Source organism: Marmota marmota, unplaced genomic scaffold, assembly GCF_001458135.2.
Source record: "Marmota marmota marmota unplaced genomic scaffold, marMar, whole genome shotgun sequence".
Classification (NCBI taxonomy): domain Eukaryota; kingdom Metazoa; phylum Chordata; class Mammalia; order Rodentia; family Sciuridae; genus Marmota; species Marmota marmota.
The window spans coordinates 9,203,111-9,228,544 of NW_025999982.1; the positions used below are offsets into that span (position 1 = coordinate 9,203,111).

At 51.1% G+C, this 25,434-nt stretch overlaps 2 long non-coding RNA genes across 2 annotated transcripts; one reads left to right on the forward strand and one right to left on the reverse strand.

Annotated features, from left to right (window-relative positions):
- The first annotated feature begins 14,775 nt into the window (after positions 1-14,775).
- Positions 14,776-21,134, forward strand: LOC125617449. Its single transcript, XR_007348452.1, has 3 exons — positions 14,776-14,855; positions 19,545-19,638; positions 20,026-21,134. It is a non-coding gene; the product is annotated as an uncharacterized LOC125617449 (long non-coding RNA).
- Positions 16,676-24,844, reverse strand: LOC125617448. The gene is made up of 3 exons (XR_007348451.1): positions 24,130-24,844; positions 18,883-18,974; positions 16,676-17,005 (listed from the first exon to the last, which is right to left on the reverse strand). It is a non-coding gene; the product is annotated as an uncharacterized LOC125617448 (long non-coding RNA).
- Between the last annotated feature and the right edge of the window lie 590 nt (positions 24,845-25,434).

Consider the following 25,434-nt stretch of genomic DNA (forward strand, 5'->3'; position numbering starts at 1 on the left):
GCGGCCAGACGGCCCTGCTGGCGGCTGGCCGGGGTGCGTGTGCATTTTTAACTCTGGGATTTGCTGACAAGTTAAGAAGTCAGAAAGTCAGTGGCGGCGGGAACTGGCGAGGCGCGCAAGGAAGGGAGGGGCTGGCAGAGGCTCCGGCGCACACGCCGCGGCGGAGACACGCTCCGGGGGCGCGCACAGCCGCTCCGGGCTTGGGCCCAGCGGGGCGTTCCCGCAGCCCGCAGCTGCCCAGCGCCGCAGCCCAGCCGAGTATTGACTTTTCTTCCGGGATTGCTCCCCTTCCCCGCCTTTATCCTCTCTCACTTCTCCTTCCTCTTCATTAATTAAGTGGCTGAATTATCCCGAAATCCCACACTCCCCCAGCTGGCTGGAGCTCCTTGGAGGCCAGCCTCTGGGGGGAAGCCCTGCAATACCAGGGCTCCCACGCTCTGCAGGAAGCACACAGAAGGCTCGGGAGGGCCGAGACTTGCCTGAGGTGGCTCCGCAGTTAAGTGACAGAGCTAGGACCAGAGGCCAACTCTCTTGATCCCTATTAGGGTTCTTGGCACAGCTCCTGGTCCCCTTGGGGCTGGTCCAGACTGATGAGCGGTATCACATTGTCAGAATTCCTTCTCAATCTCAGAAAATGTGCTTTTGCACTTTCACTCATATCTGCTGCACGCTGTGTGTTGGGCCTAGGGGATACAGCTGTAAACAAGACAGGCACATACTTGTGCCTGAAGACCTTGCGTTTTAATGGAGAAGATAGAGATGTGGCGAGCCAGAGACTGTACAGTCAACAAACCATCCAAAGTTACAAACTGTTGAACAGAAACAAAATAGCTAATACTTATTGAACAATTATTCTCTGCTGGTCACTGTTATGGTATTCTCATTTGTACTAACTCATCAAATCCTCATAATGTCCTAATGAGGCAGGTGTGTGTCTCATTTTGCAGATGGATAATCTGAGACACAGAGTTGAGAAGAGTGCTCAAGGTCATACACACGCACAGATGATTTATTGGAGGCGCAGATTCAGGTTTGACTCCAAAAGCAGGCCTCATATTCCAATATCAGGCTTCTAGGGCTTGAAAGAAAACGATAGTTGTCCAAAAGTGGGTAATTGGCATCCAGGTGGTATATAATTCACTCCCAGCAGCAGAACAAGCACTCTCCAGGCCTATGCTGTAATGATCATTACTAGCATTTACATGACTTTCTCCTTTTTATAAGCCATTTCCACTCACTAGGTCTTCTGTAATCTTTACCACGACTTAGATATAAGCATGATTTTTATTTTCCTTTCCACATCTGAAAACTGAGGCCCACCAAAGTGCCCAAGCTTAACTCGTTTTTTTTTTTGTTGTTGTTGTTTTGTTTTTTTGTTTTATTTGTTTGTTTATTTGTTTTAGTTTCTTCATTGGGGATTAAACTCAGGGCCTCACTCATGATAGGTTAGTGCTCTTAACATTAAATTACATCTTCAGCCCTTCTTATTTTATATCGAGACAAGATCTTGCTAAATTGCCCAGGTTGACCTAAAACTGTAATCCACAGGAACTGGGATTACATATGTGCACCATCAAACTCTGGCTTAATTCAGGTTTTAAGGTCCCTGTTCCAACATTCTTTCTCAAACAGTTCCTCCCCCCACCCACCTACCCCGCTACACTTGGTCCAGTTTTTTTCTTGTTTTGTTTTCCATGGAAATAGACTCAGCGATCACCTCAATCCCAGGGAATAGTGACTATATGGTGTCTTTGCGATGTTTCCCCAGGAGCAAGGAGGCACTGTGGTGTATTGTGGGTATTGCCCCTGGGGAGCCAGGCTGCTTTTCTGGTTGTACAGCCTAATTGACCCACACAGCCACACAAGATTAGCGACCTAATGTGATCAGCAGGTCACTTCTTCTCTCTGGACTTCAGTATCTCCCCCACCACCCCCCTGAGAGAGGAGATTCTGGCAAGAGCAAATCTACTTTTCTTGGCTCACAGACTCCTTTGAGATTTTGCTAGAAGCCCCAGGTCACCAATTTAGAGCAGTTCATGTACATACATTCTCACACACTCAGTTGTACACATTTTCAAGGGATTTGGGAACTCCTAAAGCTTACCCATGGGGCCTCTAGGGACTTTAAGACACCAAAGTTAAGAATTTCTGTACTGAATGGTTTCCATAGTCATTAGCCATTGGCAAAACCCACTAAGAATCTGAAAATAAGGAGCTGGGCTGGGGTGCATCTGATAGAGCACTTGCCTAGCTGTGCAAGAGGCCCCGAGTTTGATCCCCAGCACTATCAGAAAAGGGAGAGAAAGAAATAAGGAAACACAGAGCAGCCCTGGCAGACAGGGAAAATTGGGTCCTTTGCACTGAAAGAGTCAGCAAGTTTTAGACCCCTGGACTTTTCTTTCTTGATCCTTTACCTTTGAGGTTGTCAAGGGATAGGAAGGAACAGGAGGCATCCCAGTAGGGTCAGGTGTGTAAGCAAGTAACAGGGTGCTTACACGTCTTATTTGAAACAGGCCTGGAAAGAGGAACCCTCCTCCCCCACATCATCATCACAGCCCACTTTCCTGTTTTGAGCACCTCCCCACTACACACACCCCAAGACCATCCCAACCCATCCCCAAAAGATTGTGTCCTAAGTAGAGAAGGTGGAAAGCTCCTAATTTTACAGAAGTTGAGGCCCAGAGTGGTCATGTGCTCACGTGCTCTCCTAGCATCACACAGTGAATTAATAACTGAGCAGTGGGGAAAGTCCAAGTTTTCCCAGCTCTTCACCTAAACCACCTTTGGTCCTCAAATAATTACAGCGCGCCAAGTACATGCAAAATACTACACTAGAGCACACGGGGGATGGAAAGCGGAGGGACACCTCTGTCCTCTAGGGCCACTGCTCAGTCCCTCTGCTGCTGTAATGGGGAGCCCCAGGTCGGTCCACCCCAAGCAGCCATTCTGCCTCTCCCCTGCAGGAGCTTTATCATCCCACAGGGTAGCTGAGAGGTGTCAGGGATTTCAGGTCCCAGGGGCAACCCTTATCTAATTAATAAGGGACAGAAATGGGTAGACAAATGCCCAGCCTTGGGGAAATTCAGTGGCATGGGGTTTTCTCATCATTGCTTAGGAAACCCACAGTCCACGGGGTAACTCCCTCAGTAACCACGCTTCACGGCTTTTCTCGATTCTCTTCTGTCTCTCTCTCTTTCTCTTCTTTTGGTACTAGGGACTGAACTCAGGAGAAGTTCACTACTGAGCTACTTTTTATTTATCCTCATCCCTTTTAATTACTTGTTATTTTGAAACAGGATCTTGCTAACTCACCCAGGCTGGCCTCCAACTTGGAATTCTCCTGCCTCGGCCACCTGAGTAACTAGGGTGACAGGCATGTACCACTCTACCTGCCCCTTTCCCATCTAATTTTTCCATTTCCTCCCTCCAGCTTCCAAGGATCACCTCCACAATAAACTACCTGCACTCAAATTCTTGTCTTGGGGTCTATTTTCAGGGGAACCCACACCAGAACAAACACGTATCTCTGAACTGATAGGGCGCCGTGACAGGATGGTGCCAACATGTTGCAGGGTGCACTTTGTTTGATACATTCTACGCTGGCTTCATTTAGTCCTCACAATCTTGCTGTGAGGTGGGCACCATGATTTTACCCATTTTACAGAGTAAGAAACTGAGGCTAAGAGATTATCCTGGCCAGATGCCTTGGCTGAGCCATGAAGCCTGGCTGTGTGCCCAGACCTGTCTTCCTCCCAAGCAGCTGCCTCATAATGACACATAGGACCGTGTGGGGCTCTCAGCACAGAGGAATAGGGGTGGGAAGACTTCCTGGAGGAGGTGGGTTTGACTTGGGCTTGAAGGCAGGGTAGACTTCCACGGGACTGATGGAAAAGAGGGAAAGTTCTAGGCAGAGGTGAAGAACCTCAAAAACAACAGCAAGGGGTTGGGCCTGGCTGGCAGGAGTGTGTCCTGGGGCAAGCTGAGATGGCACTGTGAGGCCTGAATACCAGCCAGGGTGGGGGTGGTGTCTTCCCCCCACCACCTGATGGCCTGTCAGAGAGGAGTCTGGGGACTGGCCAGCAGGGCCCCACTCAGGTGTGGGGGACAGAGGGTTCCCACCTGGTCTGCTCCCCCATTCCTGGCTAGGCACCCCTGGTCTCAATCATCCCATTTCCAAGTAGTAAATAGACATGTAAAGCAACCGTTTCCATTTGAAGCTCTGCAGACTGTGGGGAGGAGGGCCTGCAGGCCATCTGGGCCCTTGTTTGGCAATGTTTGTGCTCACAACAAACCTGATAGACAGAGATTTATCGCCGTTTTCATTAGCTGGGGTTGGTTTGGTTTGCTGCTCTCCTACCACGGCCCCCTGCCCACATCCACACACATGTCGCAGAGCTACAGATTTATGGTGGGTGAGGGGGCCAGGGGCTCCGCGAGAGGGGAGAGAAGGGGCAGAGCAAGGTGTGGGCTTGGAGCAGGGAGTGGGGAGGAGATGCAGAGCCTCTGCCAGGACTGGGGTGGCCAGGAGCAGAGAGCTCCGGAGGAAGGCCCTGGAGGTGGGGGTGGGGTGTCTGTGGCCAGTGGCTGAAAGACACCTGCAGCAGCATCACTCTCATGCAAACTCACGCCTCTCAGGATCGACACGAAGCTGGTGAATTTTGCAGGGCTGGGTTTGTAGCTCAGTGGTAGAGCATTTACCTGGCATAGGTGAGGCCTTGGGTTCAATCCCCAGCACCACAAAAAGAACAGGAGGAGGAGGAGGAGGAGCAGGAGCAGGGGGAGGAGGAGGAGGAGGAGCAGGAGAGGAGGAGGGGGAGGAGGAGAGGAGGAGGGTTGGTAAGGCATCACCACGTCTCTAGGCCAAAGGCCAGGAAGCATGCAGATCTGTGGCCACCAAGGTCCACTCTGGTCTGACCTTATTTGACAAATGCTTGTCTAGTTTCCCTTGTGTGCCAGACACTGTTTGGTGGCTTTGAATATTTTCACTAATTTCACCCTCAAGACAGCCTCTGAGGTGACTCTATTCTTGTTCTTTCCCTTAACACCAGGGTGTGCCCCCCACCCCCCCGCAAGAAGGAATCTGAAAGTGTGTTCCCAGTTGATGCAGAAAGGATTTTCCCCCTGGATGCTCCTGGGACCTTCCCACGGGTTCCACCAAGGACCCTTCTCTTAGGTCTCCTCTGCCTCCTCTCCTCCAGGACTGCTCAATCCCAGGCAGGTGTCCTGTGCCAGCATAGACCCGGCCTTCCCTGTCCTCCTGTGCCCTGCTCACACCTTCCCCCATCACAATCCATCTAGCCCTGGGGCTGGGGTACAGCTCAGGGGTAGAGCGCCTGCTGCATAGCACGATATGCCCAGGGTTGGACCCCAGAACCTCAGGGCAGGGGGATCCCTCTAGCCTTCAAGTCCATCTGGACTCCTCCAAGAGGCCACTCCTTGCTCAAGGGGACTCAAGTCTTACAGAGAAAGACAGTGAGAGCTGCCCTTGGAATCATCTCAAAAGAAGAGAAGTTTGGCTCCCACCTCTTACAACCCAGAAACTTGTGCACTCTAGGCAATCATTCTACTACTGAGCTACATCCCCAGCCCCAGTGCAACTTTTTATACAGAGTTCCATGTTGGATTTCATTAGAATGAAGGTTAAGAGGAAAAATAAGTTTTAACTTGATAATCAATCCTAACAGTCATTTTATAAATAAGAAACCAAGAACAGAGAGGGCGAGTGATCTGCCCAAGGTCACACAGTGAGTTGATGTCAGGGCCAAAGGCAAGCCTCCTTGATGTTCCTTCCATGTGATGTTCCCCTGGTATGTATATCCCTATTCCTATGAGATTGTAAACTCTGCAGAGCAAGGACCAGAATAAAACATTTCAGTTCCCACGAACAAGCAAGTGATGGCTAAGTGTCATTTGATGATATATATTAAAAAAAAAAAAACAGGGAGAGAGAGAGAGAGAATTTTAATATTTATTATTTTTTAGTTCTCGGTGGACACAACATCTTTGTTTGTATGTGGTGCTGAGGATCGAACCCAGGCAGCACGCATGCCTGGCGAGCACGCTACCACTTGAGCCACATCCCCAGCCCCATTTGATGATATTTTTAATCCCAAGGTAGGCAGCTTTCCAAGGAGCCTATGTCACCAACTTGCCTTTGTGGGCCCCAGATGGGGCAAGTTGTAAAGCTGAAGCAAGGTTGGGGTGGGAAAACATAGCTCCTTATCCCTGAGAATTCCTTTGTATAGAAAACCCACTGCCGAGCATTCTCAGTGGGCAAAGCACCTTCCTCCCCAGCCCAGCCCACCCCAGCCGTGGCCCTTGCAGAGAAGGTGGGTGAACCGAAGAACATCAGCATCCACCAGCCTATAACTGCAGCCCCACCCAGTGCCTCCCTAGGGATGAGGCCTGATCTCCAGACAGTCTGAACTCTATCAGGGTCGATGCGGCTCTGACTAAGGCAGGATTCATCATGGTAAAGAAGGAATTCTCTAGCCACATGCTGTTGAGTTCCAGTCCTAGCCCTGTGCTGGGTTTTGAGAAACCCTGGGTAAGTTACTTAACTTCTCTGTGCCCTGGAAATAGGGATAAGAGCATCTGGAACAGTGCTGGGGGCTTATTAAAAGGATCGAATGGCGGTGTGCCCTTTGGGAGTCTGAGACAGGAGGATCACAAAGTTGAGGCCAGCCTGGGCAATTTAGGGAGAATCTGTCTCAAAATAAAATGTAAAGGGCTGCGGGTGTACCTCAGTGGTAGAACGCTTGCCCAGAGCATGCATGAGGCCCTGGATTACATCAAGGTCCAGTACCTTAAAAAAAAAAAAAAAGGGGCTGGGGTTGTGGCTCAGTGGTAAAGTGCTCACCTAGCACGCAAGAGGCACTGGGTTCGATCCTTAGCACTACATAAAAATGAAATAAAGATATTGTGTATCCACCTACAACTAAAAAATAAATATTAAAAGATTGGCTAGAGAATGTTAGGGCCCTCAGCAAGGGCCTGGACCCCTTTGCCGACCGACATCTTCCTGTGAATGGGGTCCTCCAGAATTATTAGCAAGGGAGTTGCTTGCCGAAGCCCTCAGAGATGAGAGAATAGCATGGATGTCACAGAACAGGGGGAGTTTCCCAAGGCCACAGACCTCCAGGGCACAGCCTGGTCACTGAGGATCCCCTTCCCAGAAACTCTGAAAGTAGGACAAGAAAAATCTGCCACCCACCCAAAGCAACTTCTCCTCCTTCCCTGAAATGCCAGGCTCGGTCCCTTAGTGTGGCTTAAAAGTTCCTTCCAAGGGGCCATTTCATGAGATAGTGATAATAAATGCTTTCTAGAACTCCTTACATGCCAGACCTGGTATCTTCCCCCAGGATAGGAGATGGGGAAACAAGGACAGTGTCATTATTTGGTCTTACAAGGAGGCAGCTTTTGCAGAAGAGCTAAACAACCTGCCCGGCACCATGAGCCCCAACAGTTGATCTGGGCTTTGAACCCAGGCAGTCTGCAAGCTCTTCACCCCCTGGGCATGATGTCAGTGGCCTCCCCAGCCTCTGACCACACTGTGCAAAGACCTCTTTAGTCAGTCCATCCTTCTCCCCGCCCAGGTCACATCATGTCCACATTTCTCACTATCAGGCTGGGATCTGATTCTCTTTCCAGTTGAATGGAAATTACCAAAGCCCAGGGGCCCTGGGGTAGGGTTGGGAGGGGAGGGAGATCAAGGCAAAGAAGACATAATCCCGGCCCTGGGGAGTTTCCACTCACCCCTCTTGGACCAGGCGAAGTACAAGTGGAGGCCTACATTCCATATGTCTAAATATTTAACAGTTATAAATCAAGTTAACAAACTGTTAAATAAAATATGTTCTATTCTCCTTTGCTAACACATATTCCTTCTAAAGATCTGAGAGGCCAGACCTGAATGTAGAGTTCTAGGCCTCTCAGAGTGGGAGGAAGGCTTCTGGGGCTCCCAGCCCCTGCCCCGCCCACCACCTGCCTCCCTTTACTTCTTATCCCCGACTTTGAAATATGAAGGACTTCAGAAGCACATGGTGTGGATCCCCCAGTCTGCACACCCAAGCTCAAAGCCACAACCTGGTCTCCCCTGAGGAGAAGGTGGGACCTGGAGAGGAGGCAGGCACAGCCCCTTTGGGCAGGGAATTCTGGAGCGGAGTCTAGTGGCTCAAGGTGGGCTCTGCAGACCCCCCAGGGAGCTGGACCAGAGGAGGCCCTAAGTTTGCCTCCAGGCCCTGGGGCTGCAATGGGTCCCTCTCATTCCTTCTGTTTCCTAATCCCTTCATCCAGCCAGCCCACATCTGAACAGGAACACTCTGTGACTTTCCTGTCTAAGCACTTCTCCTGGCCCCAACACGGCTCCTCTGGCCCAGGCCCCCACCATCTGTTCCTGGGTCGCCAGGACAGCTTCCCAACTGGTTCCCCAGCCCTGCCCCCTCTGCAGCCAGATTTCTCCAGCACAAACTGGACCTTGAGGAGTCCATGCTTACCTTCCTCTGGAGGCTCCCTGCTGTCCACAGAAGGCCTAAACAATGCATGGAGGGCACTTGGAGTGCGGCTCCTCCCAGCCCCCGCCCTGCCTGTAAATGATGCTCTGACCCGTCTGCACGGTGCCCAGTGCCTGAACACAGGACTTCTCAACCCCACTCTCTCATCTCCTGTCTGGATTAACTCCTCCTCCTTCCAGATTCGCCTTTGTCATCAAACCTCCAGCAACACTTTCTCATCAATAGCCGGTCCCCACCCGCCGGTCCGTCACAGGGTCCCTATGCTCATATTGGACATCTACCCTGGATTACAGCGATCTCCACCACGGCCCCCTCCCTGTGCCCAACACCTCCATCTCTTACTGGACTATTCCAGTATCTTGCTCCCTAGACTCCCTGCTTCTACTCTTGCCCCCTCCTCTGGTTTGTCCTCTGCCAGCCGCAAAGTGAGCCTCTGAAAACATGTTTGCTCCTGAGCATGGTGGCACACACCTGTAATCCCAACGACTCAGGAGGCTAAAGCCGCAGAATTGTGAATTCAGGGTCAACGTCAGCAACTTGGCAAGACCCTGTCTGAAAAATAAAAAACGAAAAGGGTTGGGGATGTAGCTCAGTGAGAAAACCCCCTTGGGTTCCATCCTCAGTACAAAAAAAAAAAAAAAAAGTTTGCTTACGTCACCCCCTTGCTCAGAGTACCACCAATGGCTCCATCTCACACCAGAACCCAAAGATCTTGCTAGGACTATGATCTGGCCCCTTCTCTCTCTGACTCATCCCCTCTTCTCACCTCACTCACTGTGTTCTAATCACCCTGGCATTAGAACACAGGCATTCACTCCTCTCCCAGGACCTTTGCACAAGCTGTCCCCTTTCTTAGGTTCCTGTTCAAGTATCCCTGTTTCCAAACCCCTCTTTTTCTTTCTATCTGGGTTTTCTGCATTCTACCTGATGGATTGTATACCTCTTTGTGTATGTATTTCTGCCTCTTTCTTTCTTCTTTCCTTCCCTCCTTCCTTCTTTCCTTCCTTTCTTTCCTGCTTACAGTTTTGATGGAATCCAGGGTATCATATATCTGAGCTACATCCCAGTCTATCTCCTTCCATCATATAAGTTCCCTGAGCATAAAACTTTTTGCCCTCTTCAGTGTTCCTGTGACCAAGAACAGGGTCTGGCTTGTAGTTGGTGCACAATAAGAATTTGTCACCATGAGAGCAGGGCCTGTGGCTTATTGATCCCAGCATCTCTGTTGCCAGGGCACATAAATGGACATGTTCATGTAGATGGTAAAGGAACAGAGGGCAAGAGCAGGGCACGGAGATGGGTAGGTGCTAAGGGGGTCCAGGGTAGAGGGTGCTGGAAGGTAGGGTGGGGCCTAATTACAGAAGGAGCCAAAGGCTAGGGGGAGGATTTGACCCCATCTGGCATGGAGCCATTGCAAAGCCTTATGCTAGCGAGAATTTTATGCAGGAACTAGAATTTGGGAGAAGAATAGGAACAGAGAGATGGGACTGATTTAGAGATTGAACAGAGGAAAAGTGTCAACTTTGAGTCAGACACTTCTGGGCCTCTTAACCTGGGCTTAGTCACTTTCTGACTCTGAAAATTGGCCGTGAACACACCAGGCCCAACTGCCCCCCAGGGAAGCTGGGATTTACCTGAGAAGGTGTCTGAGGGAAGGGCTAGATGTAAGGGGCTGGGGGTCATGGGGGGGGAGGGGCAAGGACCAGGAAAGGGGCAGGGAGATGACGGAAGGCATTACCTCCCACCCAGGCCTTGGTCAGCAGGGAAGGGCTGGGAAACAGGGCAGCAGAGTGCCTCAGTGTCCCCTCCCCCCAAGCCCGCCCACCCCCAGGCTTTACTCTGGGTCAGTTGGAGCCTGAAGTGGCTTTTAAGCAATTAGACTGAGCGCTGGGCACTTGCAAATCTAATTGTTTCAACAGCCCTTGAAGGACTAGAGTCTGAGCTCTTCAAATGCCAGAGAAGAGGGAAACCAATGGTGGTGGAGGTAGGAGGCCCCGCTTCTCTGTGCCTCCCGCCATTTCTCTGTGTTCTTGGGCTGGGGGCAGGGCCAGTTGGGGGTGAAGTGTCCCCCTCCCAGAGTCTGAGGGTTTGTGGCCCCTCCCCTGCACTCCTTCAGGTCTGCAGGGAACTGTCCGATTAAACTGAGCGCCCTCCTGGCAGAGCTGGTGAGAACTGGGGCTATGGATAGGCAGACTCCTACCAGCACGGAAAAGGGTCCCTCCCCACCTCAGAAAGCAGGTCAGCAACCTCGCTGTCACACCAGCTCAGGACTGAATGCTCAAGGATAAAAAAAAAAAAAAAGCCCTTGACCTCGGGGAGCCCTCTGGTTTGGTGACAGAGAAGAGATCTGCTCCAGCTGAACAGAAATTCAGGGAAGTTGATCCTAAGAGAGGGTAAAAGCACTTGCGAACCTGGAAGTGGTGGGAGTGGGCCCAGAACTGGACGCGATAACTGGGGAACAGCGCCTCCCAGAGGAGGTGGTGTCTGAGCTGAGACTGAAGGGAGGTAGGGTCTTGCAGGTCAAGTTTGAAAGGACACTTTATGAGCTCAGAGAATGCACCTGGACCCAAAGCAGCCCAAGGGAGGGTGGAGGACCCAAGGACCCTCCTCCTCCATGCTCAGAGTCAATTTTCTTGTCTGGAAAATGGGCTACCAGCCTAGCTCAGTGGGTTCCACTTGAGATCTCCTAAGCTTTGGAGTTCCACGGGGAAGCTTTGGCCACTTCAGGGGACAGTGGAGAGAAAAGAGTGGGCAGAGTCCAGTTCCCCACCTTCAACTGGAAGGTGCATCTTCTTTTAGCCATCTTATATTTTGGATTTCAGTGTAAATTAAATTTATCAGAAGGCTGTACTCTCTGTAAACTATTGGCCTAGATGACGCATGGAGCCCTTCCAACCCTGAGCTCAGGGTCTTCCCTGCTGAGAAGGACAAGGAGTAAAACATGTCCAGAGCCCTGATGGCCAGTGGCCCCTTTGGAAATTCTACCCCAAGTTATGATGTCCTCCCTGGGTCCCTGCCCAGCTGCCTTCAAGACGTCAGACCCTCAACCAGACTGGATGCGTCCTGGTGGGTTGGTAGGTGAAGGTCAGTCATTGAGCACCTCCCTGGGCTGGTAGATCACTTGCCTGGCAGGCACAAGGCCCTGGGTTTGATCACCAGAACCACAAAAAACCAAAGTCCTCCTTTTGGCAAAGTCCCCAAACTTTTTTCAAAAGGATAAACTCCCTTTCCTTTCATCAAAGGTACAAATAAAGAAAGGCTGGGACTGCAGGTGAGTCTTCATGCAGTCACAGGGTGGGGGTGTCATTAGCTACAAGGCCCTCAGCTTGGATAGCAGCCCACTAAAGCACTTGGGGATGTCCTGGTGAGGCCTTTGTGAAGGGACAGGGGCTGTCCAGGAATGCTAAAGGAATCATCCAGTAAATCCAAGAATGAATGGAGAAAGAGGCTTTGCCAAGATGCACTTTCCCCTTGAAAGGGTCACTTTAGACGCTGTTATCCGTCATGTTTACCTTGGTGTGAATAAAGTATCTTACAACAAGAGTTGCCAGGAGGAAGAAAGGTTTTGGAAACCGGATGTCGCTATATAAAGGAAAAATAATACATAAAGAAAGGCGATGACTGCAAGACACTCACCCAGGTGGCTCTGTCTCCGCCTGGGCTACCTTGCCGCCCCACCTTCCCTCACCCAGCCTCCTCCCCACACTCTCTCTTCTTTCCTGGCTGGAAGCACACCCCAGATCAGGGCCCAGGTGCTGAAAGGTGCTTTCAGGGAGAGGGGAAAGGTATTTGGCTCCCAGCTGGAGGACCTGCGGAAGACGGTGTCAGTCAGTGCCATCTCGAGGGGTGTGGCCCTGTGAGGGTAAACACAGAGGAGGGGAGTGGCTTCCGGCCTCAGCTCTGGGCAGCCAGAGGAGTGGAAATTCCTACCTGGCCTGCTGCTCCCTTCCCCACCTGCCACGGCAGCAATTTCACAAACAAACAAGGCAGAGGCGGAAGTCAGTGGAGTCTTTACAATAACATCTACCCCTGCCCAGTGCCTCTGACCTTGGAAGCTCCGAGGACAGGCCACAGCTCCAGCTTCAGCACCTAAGACCCCAGGACAGCCCCACACTGTCCTGCATCCCCTCCCTGGTCCTGTGCTCCCCTGGGGACAGCTTCCACCTACAGAAGCCCATGCAGGTTTCAAATAAACAGACAAAACTCCCATTGCACAGGCTGAGAAGGCAGGTGTAGGCTTAGAACAGGTCACTTCACCATTTGCCATTCCAGGGTCTTCTTCAGTGGACAAAAGATGTGAAGAGAGTCTGAGAAATATAAAGTGCCTCAAGGGTCAGGAAGAAGTATCAGGCCATTTACTGTGGGTTCAAATCTTGCCTCCACCTCCCACTAGGTTTTGGGCAAGTTCCAGAGGTCTTGGTGCCTTACATTTATTTATTTATTTATTTATTTTTGGTACCAGGGATTGAACCCAGGGGCGCTTAACCACTGAGCTACATCCTCAGCCCTCTTTAAATTTTATTTAGAGACAGGGTCTCAGTGAGTTGCTAGGGCCTCACTAAATTGCTTAGGCTGGCTTTGAACTTTCGATCCTCCTGCCTCAGCCTCCGGAGCCACTGAGATTACAAGCGAGGGCCACTGCACCTGGCTGGTGCCTTCCATTCTCATGGGAGGTGCTCCTTGACTGATCTTGAAGTTTCGGGAGGTAGGTTAACTGAGATAATATATGCAAAATCATGCAACTCAGGCCCACAGCTGGTGGGGGTTAGTTCCCTGTCACTGATTTCATTGAACCTGACATTGTAAGAGGCACCATTATTTTACATTCCACTAAGAAAGAACTAATGCTCTCCATGGGCTGGGAGACTCCTTGGTCTTGGTGGACTACCGGGTCACAGGGAAGACGGGGACAGAAAGACACCTCTCCACAGCAGCGAGACCACATTCGGATGCATTTTAGAATCCCATGTCCAGGCTGCTTCTCAATGAAGCCCAAATTTCTCGGGTATGGCCCAGGTATCTCCCTGTGCCTTGGTTTCCCCAAATGCATCGATAATTACAGGTTGTCCTTCTGGGGGCCCATTGTATTTAATGTGTTAATTCGTGTAAGTGATTGCACACAAGGCCACAGAAATGCTGAAATAAATGTTAACAATTACTCATCTCTGTACCCCCAGGTGCTGGCACACACTAGATGCTTCCTGAATGGTGGCCGAAGGGAGGAATAGAGATGTAGACATTATCATGTGACTGCTCCCCACCCCCCCACAGCCCCACCCCGTGCGGCTGGGAGAGGCCCACTCTGGCCTCAGCCAGGGGGGGGGTGGAAGCCCAAGAACAGTCACCTGCCCAAGGGCCTTCTGTCCAAAGTCCACAGGGGCCCCACCCCTCCCTGCCACTGAGGGTGGGCGCTGCCACACCCGGGCCTGCCAGGGCCTCCTGGAGTCAGTGACAAGAACCAAACCTCCCCCAACTTCTACCCCTCCCCTTTCCTGCTTTTATTATTTTCTTTTCCATAAAGATTAGTCTGAGCTGCTCCTCTATCAAGGCCCAGAGGATAAACATGTGGTCCGGAGGCAGAGAAACCCCAGGCCCGAAGGCCCCGCTGCCCCCTCCCCAGCAGCATAAACCCAGGGCTTTTAAGTAAGGAATGGTTTTCAGTAAATCTCTCCTATCAGCAGAAACCTTTGAAAGAGTTTGTTTAAAGGCCAGGGAGATAAACAGCAAGGAGAAGTGTTTGTTTAAGATGTATGTTCTGTGTGGCCACTCTGGGGCCCGGATTTACATCTGTGGGGAGGGGAGCCACTCAGAGCCCAGGGCAGGGGCCTCCCAGGGGTGCCCCAGACTCCTGGGTATGGACTTCAGCCCAGGCAGGGACCTGGGTCCTCAGGGGAGGGAGGAGCTAGACTGCACCTGTGGGTCCCCCTTGGACTTGGGGGCAGGAAAGGGGGAGCTGCAGAAGGGAAGGAGCCCTTCTCACCCTGTACAGGAGGGAAGAGGACCTGCTGGTCAGAATGCAGGCAGAAATCCCACAGGAAGCCAGTCCCCTTCTCCCACATACTGAAAGTTCAGAACAGGCCTGGGTCCCCCCACCAAAAAAAAAAAAAAAAAACAGGCTCATTCTCAGCAACCCAAAATGCACCATGGTTTGCATTTAGGTATTGAGAGCTCTGTGACCTTGGAGGAGCCATCTAACCCAGGGCTAGAGCTCCAGTTCTTCTCTGTTGTGAAAATACCACTCACCTCACAGGGCTTCAGGTTTCTCCTTCCAACTGACAGTTGAGCTGTCTTCAGGCAGCTGAAGAACCATCTCACATTCATTCCTGAGTCTCCACAAGGAAGGTAAGAATTTTAGGGAAACAGGATTTTGCAAAAAAAAAAAGTCCAGGAGAAATTTCCTCTGATCGGTATTTAACAGTGGAATGGACCTCTCTTTTTATTTTTTTCCCTTTGGTATTGGAGATTGAAACCAGAGGTGCTCTCAGATGTACCACTGAGCTACATCCCTAGTCCTTTCAAGAAAAAAATTTTTTTGAGACAGGGTAAATTGCTACATTGCCCAGGCTGGCCTAGAACTTGTGATCCTCCTGCCTCGGCCTCCCATGTCACGTGGCTGGATGGTCCTCTTTCGGGGTGCTGAGCTCCTGTGTTGGGTGGAGGTGGAGCAGAGGTTGGGGTGACCTGTTCTGGGAGCCATCAGGACACCCCCATTTCCAGAGCCCCTTCAAGCTCTGAGATTTAGGGTATACCATCACTCCTTCCATTAGTTCAGGTAAAATTCACCTGGCCTGTGTCCTTAGTGTCCTGCTGTGTGACAGGCCAGTACGTCTGAAAGATAAGCCTGGGCTATATTTGGAATGGTCACAGATTAGCATGTTAGCCCTGCCAGGCACCTAGGTGCAGGTTAACAGGGTCTCAGATGTTCACTCAAAGGTACAAAGAGTGATGAGAATTTCCAGCACTGTGGGAAGGGCCAAGGGACAGATGTGCTTGGGAAAACATGCCCGAGGAGTTTATCAAATAGTTCCTAGTACCCTCCAACCCTATCTAGAATAAGATTGACTTTAGCAAAGATCACAAGTCATGGCTCCAAGATTTAAAGGGCTGGAGAGCCACCTCGGCCACTCCTCACCAACCCGCTGAAGTGCCAGGGGATCTCTGGGTAGCTTCCCCCTGCCCCGGGACACTGTGCCAAAGAGAACCCATGTGCTTGGCAGCTGTAAGCCAGCCCTTTTCTTTTCAAAGCTTCTGTATCGCCTTTCCCTCCTCCCCCTTCCTTCCCGCCTCCCCCCTCCCAAAATAAAGGAGGATGCCCCTTCTGTTGAGCACACAGCCTGTAATTTTGCTGTCAAATCTCAGCCAGGAGGTCAGTGTTGTGACTGACTGTGTAAGGATCGCTCCCTTAAGGGTAATTACACTAAATTCCCCTCTGAAGGACAGCTCTCTCTGGATAGAATACAAGAAAACCCCGCATCCCCATTCACGGAAATTCATGATTTCTGCGGCTGTCACTGGCACGCGAGAGACACTTCAAGGCGCTCCGACTACTTGAAGTGAGGCTGCAGGGTGGTAGCCATGGCAGGACCCCGGCCACAAGAGTGGGTGGCCCAGCAGACCCAGGTTCTGAGGAGCATGGATCCCAGGCGCTGGAGCAGGAACTGAGCTCCTCTCGGGGTACCTCCCTCCACCTGAGCTGGCCATGCCCCTAATTGGGAAAGTAAGAAGGTCCATCCTCCGACATGCAGCCCAGGAGAGGAAACCCCTTAGCCCTTGCTCATTCCTTTGTCTAACAGGTTGGCGCTGAGCATCTATTGCCTGCCCTCCACTATACCCAAGATGGGGCAGCAGGATCTGACACGGGGCAGTGGTCCCCTCTGGAAAGAGCTGGAAAATTCTTAAGCCAAACAAAGCACTTCCCATGTGAAAGGTGAATTCACATCCAAGTTCCCCCACCATCCCCAGCCCCCATCAGACAGGCAACATCTTGACCCTTGTCTCCTTCTGCCCTGAGGCCCCAAGGATGGCAGAAGTGGCCGTGACCTTGCAGGTCTAGCACCCCGGTACTTCCATTCTCCCTATCCAGGGAGACCTCGGCAGGAGTTGGGGAGTCACTCACCCACAACAAACAGTTAAAAGGAAGAAAGCGGGTCTGGCGATATCAATGCACTTTGATAACAATAAACTCTGCTTTTAATTTATGCTAATGTGTAGGGCTGTGGTGACAGTAAGAACTAAATTACAGAGTGGCTTTCGAGCCGGTAATTATCCCTCCATTTTTCGCTGCTCTGGAAGATGGACACACAATTATGCTCTCTTGCTGTATATTAATACAGATTCTTGACATCTTCAGCAGACCTGGAGCTGTCATCGAGCTTTTTGTCTCCTTTAATTGAAAATTAATGGTTACTGGGTTGCCACGGAAACAGAGGCCACGGACGCCAATGGCGCTCACGTCTCACCAAGGGACTGGCGGCGGCAGAGTCCGGAATGACCTTGAAAGTTAAAAGAAAAAAAAAAACTTAAAAAAGAAGGGGAGAGGAGAGGAGGACAGGAGGGTGGGAGAGTGTGGGTCAGAGCTGAGAGACAGAAAGGAGAAGGAGAAGAGAGGGGGAAGAGAGAATTCCAGGAGGTTGGGAGCATGCATACTTGAGGAGAGGAAATTAAATTAGTACGTTTTCTTCTTGCCACCCCCTGCCCCCTTTTAAAGACTGGGAGTAAGATCTCAAGCTCCAAAATCTGTGATTCTACTCATGTGTACTAGTAAGAATAACAGCATCTGCCTAGAGTCCCCAGGAGGAAGGACAAAGGCGCCTGGATGCCATGGGAGGTGGCCCCAGACAGAGGCAGGGCTGGGGGTGCCATGGGGAACCTCCAAGGACCAAGAGGTCTGTGCTGTCAGAAATGGCAGCTGGAGAGGGGGCTGCTGCATGGGGCTCTGTGGGGTCCGGAGGGGGAGGGTCCCAGCAGGGGAAGCAAGGTTTGGTTTGCCCAGGAAGATAAGAGATGAAAAGAAGAGTGGCTCACTGAGCCTCCCGGATGACAGCGGCTCTAGACTGGGAATGTTTTTTTAAGGGAAAGAATGGTGGGCCCAGCAAAGAGGCAGTGGGGACGCCCACACGCTTAAGAAAGAGAAGTGGGCTTCTTCCTAATCTGCCTGGAGCATAAGCTCCTGAGGAGCAATTCAATCCAATAATTATGGGACGCCTGCTGTGAACCAGGGTAAGCGAGACCTGAAGTTCATAAAAATGAACCTGCCTAGAAAGGACGGAACTCGGGGTTGAGGATAGACATGTAAATGAATGATCGCAAAGTTAGTTGCTCTCTCAAAGGTTTCTCCTACTAGGATGTTCGCTACAGTGTTGTTTAAAATAGCAAAAAAAATCTAGAAATAGCCTCTATAGCCAATAAAAAGAGGATTCATAAAATGACATGTTTTTAAAAGAGGTTTCCAAAAGCTGTAGCAGGGTCCTGGCATCTTGGATTATGTTAAGAAGATAATCCTGAGACGCAGGAGGCTGAGGCCAGAGGATTGTGAGATCAAGGCCAACCTAGGCAATTTAGCAAGACCCTGTCTCAAAATAATTTTTTTTTTTTTTTTGGATACTGGAGATTGAACTCAGGAGTGCTTTACCACTGAGCCATATCCCCAGCCCTTTTTTATATTTTATTTAGAGACAGGGTCTCAGGCTGCATGTGGTGGTATATACCTGTAATCTCAGTGGCTCCAGAGGCTGAGACAGGAGGATCACAAGTTCAAAGCCAGCCTCAGCAACAGTGAGGTGCTAAGCAACTCAGTGAGATCCTGTCTCTAAATAAAATACAAAATAGGGCTAGGGGTGTGGCTCAGTGGTTGAGTGCTCCTAAATTCAATCCTCAGTACCAAAAAAAAAAAAAAAAAGAAAGAAAAAGAAAAAGAGACAGGGTCTCACTGAGTTGCTTAGGACTTTGCTAAATTGCTGAGGCTAGTTTTTATCCTCCTGCTTCAGCCTCCTGAGCCACTGGGATTACAGGCATGTACCACTGCACACAGCTCAAAATAAAACTTTTAAAGGCCTGGGAATGGTAGTTCAAGGGTAGAGCCATTCTAGGTTCAATCCCCAGTACCCCCTACCTCCACACCCCCCAAAAAGGATTATGTTGAGAAGAATATTTAATGGTCTGAGAGGAAGTTCTTGAGTATTATTTAATGAAAAAAAATTGTTTACAAAATTGTGATATGTTCATTCCTCCATGATCAGATTTCTAAAATGTTCATGATACATGTACATTAAGCATATTCTGCCGCAATAAAGTTACATATATAAGCATGAGCATATGTGTGAGGGTGAACTTGGGAAAAAAAAAAACAGCAGAAAAAGGAAAATCTTACCAGGTTTATCTCTGAGTGATCAGATTAAGGCTGATCTTTCTTTCCTTAGACTTTTCTATATCTTCCAAATTTTCTGTAATAAATACACGTGGCTGATTAATAGGGAAAAAAAGAAGAGGTGTTTTTAAAATTAGCTTCTCTAGAAATCAGTCCTCCGGAGATAAAAAATTCCTAGCAAGATACTCCCTGCACATTTCTGCAGAGACTGGACCCCTGTGCAGGATTTTCCCACCAAAAAAAAAAAAACCAGACTCAAAGACCCTTCTCCAAAGACCCTTCTCCTAGAACCCCATCCTAGGCCCTCAGCCTCCCCAGACCCTCTCCCCATCCCAACCCATTGGCCAGTATGTCTGGAGAAGGGTGGGGAGTTGAGGACCCCAGGAAGGGCTGCAGGTAGACAGGTAAGCAGACCATGGGGCCTAGACGGGGGAGACGCCTGGTTCCTGGGTTAACCTTTCGGGTAGTGCTGCTACCTTCAGCCGCATACTCACACTTGGTATAGACCACCAGCTCCTTGAGGGCCAGGTAAGGGGCACATTCATTAGGACCTGGTACCTGGCTAGAACTCAATAACCACCAAATTGAAGATCAGCCTTGGGCATGTATTAAGTAACTGCCCAACACTGCAAATCCAAGGTGGATATTATTATTCCATTTCACAGATTGGGCAACTGAGTCCAAAAGGGCAAATTGACTTGCTCCAACAGCTGTGGATGGTAGAGCTACAACCCAACCCCAGGGACTCTCTGCCTCCAGGTTTGTACTCTCTATACCTGCCCCTTCCTCACCAGGTCCAGAGAGCCCAGGTGCAACTAGAGTCTGAATTGCAAGGATTTCTGGAATAAGCCCCATTTGGGGAAGGGAACTTTGAAAACCAGTGTCTTATCATGGTCTTTGCATCTCAACTGGCCCTTGGAAGAGCTAGGAGAGAGTAGTCATGATACCTCTAGTTAGAGCAGGAACTTTGGAGAAATACAGGCTGGGGGTGGGGCTCCTTGGGAATGCACCCTCTCCACCTCTCATCAGATGCAGGCTTAAATCACACTTGGTAAACAAGAGTGCTGTCCTTCACCCCTACTCTACTCCCCCACCCCTGCCAAGTTTTAGCCACCAAAGTTAGATTTCCACCCTCCCTTCCTCCAGGAAGACTTCAAGCAATTGACTTCTGGTTGCCATGATTCTTCCTTCCCTCTGCCCCTATGATAATACACCAGCCTATGGCACATGACCTCTGTGGCCGGCTCTACTCCATGCAGTTTCATGTGTTCACTCCCTTCCTCTGCTCACCAACCTTATAAGAAGATGCTATAGTCTTATCCAAGGCACAGAAAGGCTAGCCACCTTGCCCAAGGTAACACAGCAAGTCAATGACAGAACCAAAATTCCAGCCCACACAGACTGAAACCAGAAGCCAAGACATTCTTTACCATGACACCATGCAAGGGTTTGAGGTCTCACTAGAATTTGCTGCATTGGATGACCTAGAAATCAGTAGCCCATTTGATTGGGTTCCTGTGACATTTCAGTGAGAAGGCAGGTTGGTACAGGGCCTTGCCCTACAACAGGGATCTTGCATTTGTAGACAGGTGGAAACAGGCTCCTCCCCTTTCTGATGGTGTATGGCACCCACTACATTGGTGTGGAGTGCCTCATGGTGAGGTCAATTCTATCCTCACTGATCCCACCACCCACACTCAGGACCTGGGGATAGGGGACCAGGGGAGATGACTGGGAGCCCCACTGTCCAAGAGACTAGCCACCTGATGGGGACAGCATATGAGAAGGTTCCAGGTAAAGGCACCTGTGCTTCTGCCCCGCCCCTAGCTGGGCCTTGGGACGCAGAGCGCAGGCTCACTCTCCAGGGCTCCCTGCCCTTGTCCACCTCTCCCCTGTCCTTCCCCCACTCCTGCCTGGCCCCTGCCTGCTTCCCTCCCCACCCACTTTCCCAGAGCAAGAACAAACAAGAAGACAAACCCAGCAGCACAGTCAGCTTCGGAGGTGGCAGCGAGGGATGCGGGGAACTTGCCTTCATTTCCCCGGCTTCCCTGATCCCGACCTTAATCCCCGCTCAGCATCCTGTCAGCCGGGTTGTTCTCAAGCTGACATTGCTGCAGGCGCCTTCTCGGCAGCCTTTCCTCAGATCTGCCTCCTCCGGGGACTTCTAAAGAGGAGCCCGAGGTTTCTCTGTTACAGCCGGCTTCACTCACTGCCCTCGAGCAAAGCCTGGGCTCCCTGGGGGCCGCAGGGAGAGGGGGCTGCGGGGGGCAGTGCCAGGTCTGACGTTTCAGAGGAAGAGGGAGGATGGAGGTGGCTGAACCCAGAAGCTTCCAGAGTGAGGGTCAGGCATGGGGCAGGGGCCCAGCCAGCACTGTCTCTTCAGAGCAGGGAGGGGCTTGCTCAGGTGTGCGAGCCTGAGAGACAGAGGGGAAACTGAGGCTGGATCCCAGGGAACTCCCGCTGTTGGCACCAGTGCTGGGGAAGTGCTGGCTGTGAGGGTCTTTGAATTTCTCAGCCTGCAGAGATCGCAGCTCAGGATGTGTTTGGAGAAAGAGGCATCTGGGGCTTGCAAGGAGCCTACATGAAAGAAAACTTGTATGTCCACATTGTGGGTGGACTTCTGAACACCTGCTGGGTGCTAGGGGAGACACAGGAAAGGCAGCCAGTCACTTGGCTTTTCTGAGCCCCTTTTCTCTCCTCTGTGAGGCTGGTAGGGTCAGGACAGCAGCTTCCTTGCAGGGTCAGTGTGAAGGTTAGAGACAGACAAGGTGTGCAGAACACCTGGGCTCTGTCCACAGGGACACAAGAGTCTGGAGCTCTGTCAGGGTTTTCGTGAATGGGATTCTGTGCAGGGGGTACACAAGAGCATGAGGAAGTGCAGGCCAGTGTCCATGGGGGTCTGCACGAAGTCCCTGTGAAGCTGCTGTGAGTCCTTGTTTGAATCATGTTTAGCCCGTAGCCTGAACTAATGTCCAGACTTTGGCTGTCGCCATTGGCCCTTCTCCCTCCCACTAGCTCATGCCATCCCCAACCTGCCAAAGGAACAGGGGTGCAGGAGGCTCTTGGACATGCAGGTGGGGTGCTCCTTAAGCTGGCTCACATGGCCCTGCCCTCCTGGGACCTCCTCAGATCCACGAGTGCTCTAGGGATTGAATCCAAAGGTGGTCCCCAAGACCCCCAATGCTCAGCTCCCTGGGAGAGAGCTCAAGGTGTGTGCTGGGTGGGCTTTGCGAGAGTCCATAGGGACCCAAACCACAGAGATGCTGGGGAGCAGCAGAGAGGTTGCCTCCCCACCAACCTCTCCATTCCACAGAGTGGCAGAGACGGAGTCCTGGGGAAAGAGCTGAAAAGCAGGATCTGGATGCTGACTCTCAGAATCCCAAAGGGGCTCCTGCTTGCGGCAGTAAACAGAGTGCTGAGTGCTGGGAGGGATGGGGCACACCTGTAACCTTAGCTACTCAGGAGGCTGAGACAGGAGGATCACACGTTCCAAGCCAGCCTGGGCAACTTAGCGAGACTCTGTCTCAAAATAAAAAATAATAATAATAATAATAATAAAAAGGACTGGGGATGTAGCTTGGTGGTAAAGCACCCTGAGTTCAATTACTGGGGAGTACCAAAAAAATTAAAACACCAGCTTTCCCTGTTGCCAAGACTTGCATAGTGGGGTGGCCTTATAAAAGTCACTAACACAGGCTGCGGCTGGGGCTGGGGCTCAGGGGTAGAGCGCTTGCCTAGCATGTGTAAGGCACTGGGTTTGATCCTCAGCACCACATAAAAATAAACAAATAAAATAAAGGCTTTCTGTCCATCTACAAATATAAAAAAAATTTTTTTAAGTCACTAAACCTCTCTGAGCTTTGTGTTCTCATTAGTAAACCGGGGATAGCATTGCCATCAGTGTTACAATGTGGCAAACATCAAGCAACATGTGTAAAGTCCTGGCACATCCCAGGCACAGAGCAAATGCTTTAAGATACACAGAACCGCCCTGTTGTCTCTCTGATGAGGTACGCATGCCTGCGAGCATTACTTGGTAATAAGAAATAGAATGTTTGAGTGTTTTAGATTCCAGAAATAGGTACGAATGGCAAAAATTAAAAAGCAGCCAGGTAAAAATGGTACCTACTAGGTGCTGACAAATTCTATTTCCTTCCCTCCCTTCTTCCTTCTAAACCAGTTTTATCCTTCTTCTGATCAGACTGCTTCCACACTGAGGGAAGTCAAATGCCCTTCTGATCAGCTTCTGTGATGGATGTGCCTCTATCTCAGCTTATGTGCGGTGATGTTGGCGGGTGGAAGCGAGTGGTGGCGGGTGGCTGCCTCCAGGGCCCACTTAGGACACTGTTGTCTCCAAGTCTTTGGGAAATGACCAGTCCCAGAACTCCCAATTCCCAGGAACTTGTTCACCAGGATGATTATCCTAGACACCCCCACCTGCTGAATCACCACCCTGGGAGAGGGAGCCTGGGGATCAGCCTCTGAGAAGCTCTCTCTGTATCTGACATGCATTAAATTTGAAAAGGATCTTCTTGGGCTTTGTCTCTTTTGCACTAGACCAGTGCTATCAGCTCTTAAATTAATGTTAAAAGTCCTTGTCTTGGGAATGTGGCCATTCCTTCCCCAATCCAGGAGATCCCTGTGGGATACCCCTGCAGAAGCTGCTGAGCCACTGAGCAGGATTCTGCCCCTGCCCCTGTTACCCCTCCCCAACAGTTGGTAGGAGTTGGGGCTCCCAGTTCCATTTTCCACAGTGGAATCTGCAGAAAACAGGGTAGTTTCTGGTACTTCTGGGTTCCCCCAGCAGTGGCCTGGGGGAACAGTGGGGCTCCGTGTCAAATGAAGATATCATCTTCCTGCCCGTTCATAGACAAACCCAAGAGAGAGTACAATTCCTCCAAATGCCCCAAAGCTTTCCTGCCCTGGGGGTGGTAAGCAGAGGAGCTTTCTGTCACTTCCTCCTTCCCTGGTTTGTTATGCAGGATGCTCCACTCAGTATTTGGGGAGTAGGCAGGAAGCACTTCTCAGATTTCTAATGTCCCCCATTCCCCCCATTCTACCCCCTACACCCTTATAACCCACTCCCACCAGCCTTAGCATGAGTGACGCTGGACCCTCACCAGGGAGGTGTCCCTGGAGGAGGGAGGCAGCGGTTATGTGAGGGTTCTGGAGGCTGAGGCCTGAGTCCTGGCTTCCCATCAAGCAGCTGAGCAGCCCACGGCCAGCCCCCCTCACCACCCGTCACCTCACCTGAGAAGCAGCCAGTAAATGTCCTGAGGCTTCAGAGACCACAGATGGAAGAGTGGTCTGTGAGCACGAGGAGTGGATTTTGTTTTAATTCTTATTTTATAGAATGGATCCTTCTGCATCCTCTCCCCCGTAACAGGTGCAGGCTACCTAGGAAGCCCCTTGTCCAACTGCCTCCTCTCAGGGAGTCCTAGCTTCAAGCTGTCTGGCTCTTAAAACAAGCCCATCTGTTTGGGAGGTTTCAGAGGCAGCTGGGAGGGGCCCCAGCCATCCCAGTTCCTTCCAAATTGGTCGAGTGGGAGAACCCCGTTCTTTGGCCGCCTCCAGCCATGATGTCTGCCCCCGGGGGTGTCAGGGGAGGCGGCACCAGAGGAGGAGGACGCTGGGAGCCCAGATCCCGAAACTCCCATGGGCGTGAGACCAGAAACCCAAACCCTGGCCCCCCTACCCCACCCCTCAAGCCACCGTCCGGAAAAAATAAACTATTTCCTGCAACCAGCTCCGAAACAAAGTCTGTGAGTGCGCTGTGACACATGTTACATAAATAGAAGCCGCAGAGGGGAAAAGCCTGTTTTCTCTTTCATTATTTATCACTCTCTAACCATCTCCAGCTGGGTGAGTAAACAGGCGCATTGGCCCATAATGAGGAACAGACTGCTGCCGTGGGGCTGCCGAGGGGCGTGTGCGAGTGTGACAGAGTGTCTGTCTGTCTGTCTGTCTGCCCCTGAGATGGGAGAGTGGGAGTCTGTGAAGGAGGAAGGCTTGTGTGGGGGGCACCCCATTCCAGAGGGCTAGGAGACCTTCCTGGGGTGGCCCAGCTGGGCCCAGGGTGAGGGTGGGTTGGGGGATCTGTTTGCTGGAGGAGGAGTCAGGGAGGAGAGAGTGTGTGGGTGGGAGGGGATGTGAGACTGAGCCAAGTGTGAGACTGCAAATGTGCAGGGCTGTGAGCATGACCTCCCCGGGGTGGCCTCTGAGTGTGGCCACAGGGACGCAGGGGGCGGGGAGCCTAGGGGCTCATGCAGGGCTGTGTGGAAGACTAGGAGACTTTGGGATTGGGCGTGGGTGATCCTGGTAGCATCTCTGGGTAAGTGTGAGCTTGTGCTTATGGGAATGTGGAAGTTTGTAGATGGGCATCACTGTGGGAATACTGTATTGTGCATGTGAGGTTTCATGACCAATTTAACCACAGGGTTGAATTTCATTCCCTCCCCCCAAAATTTTTTTAAAAAATGAAGTCCTATTGCCCAGCACCTCAGAATACAATCTTATTTGGGAAAAGGAACAAGCAGATGTCATTGGTTAGGAGTT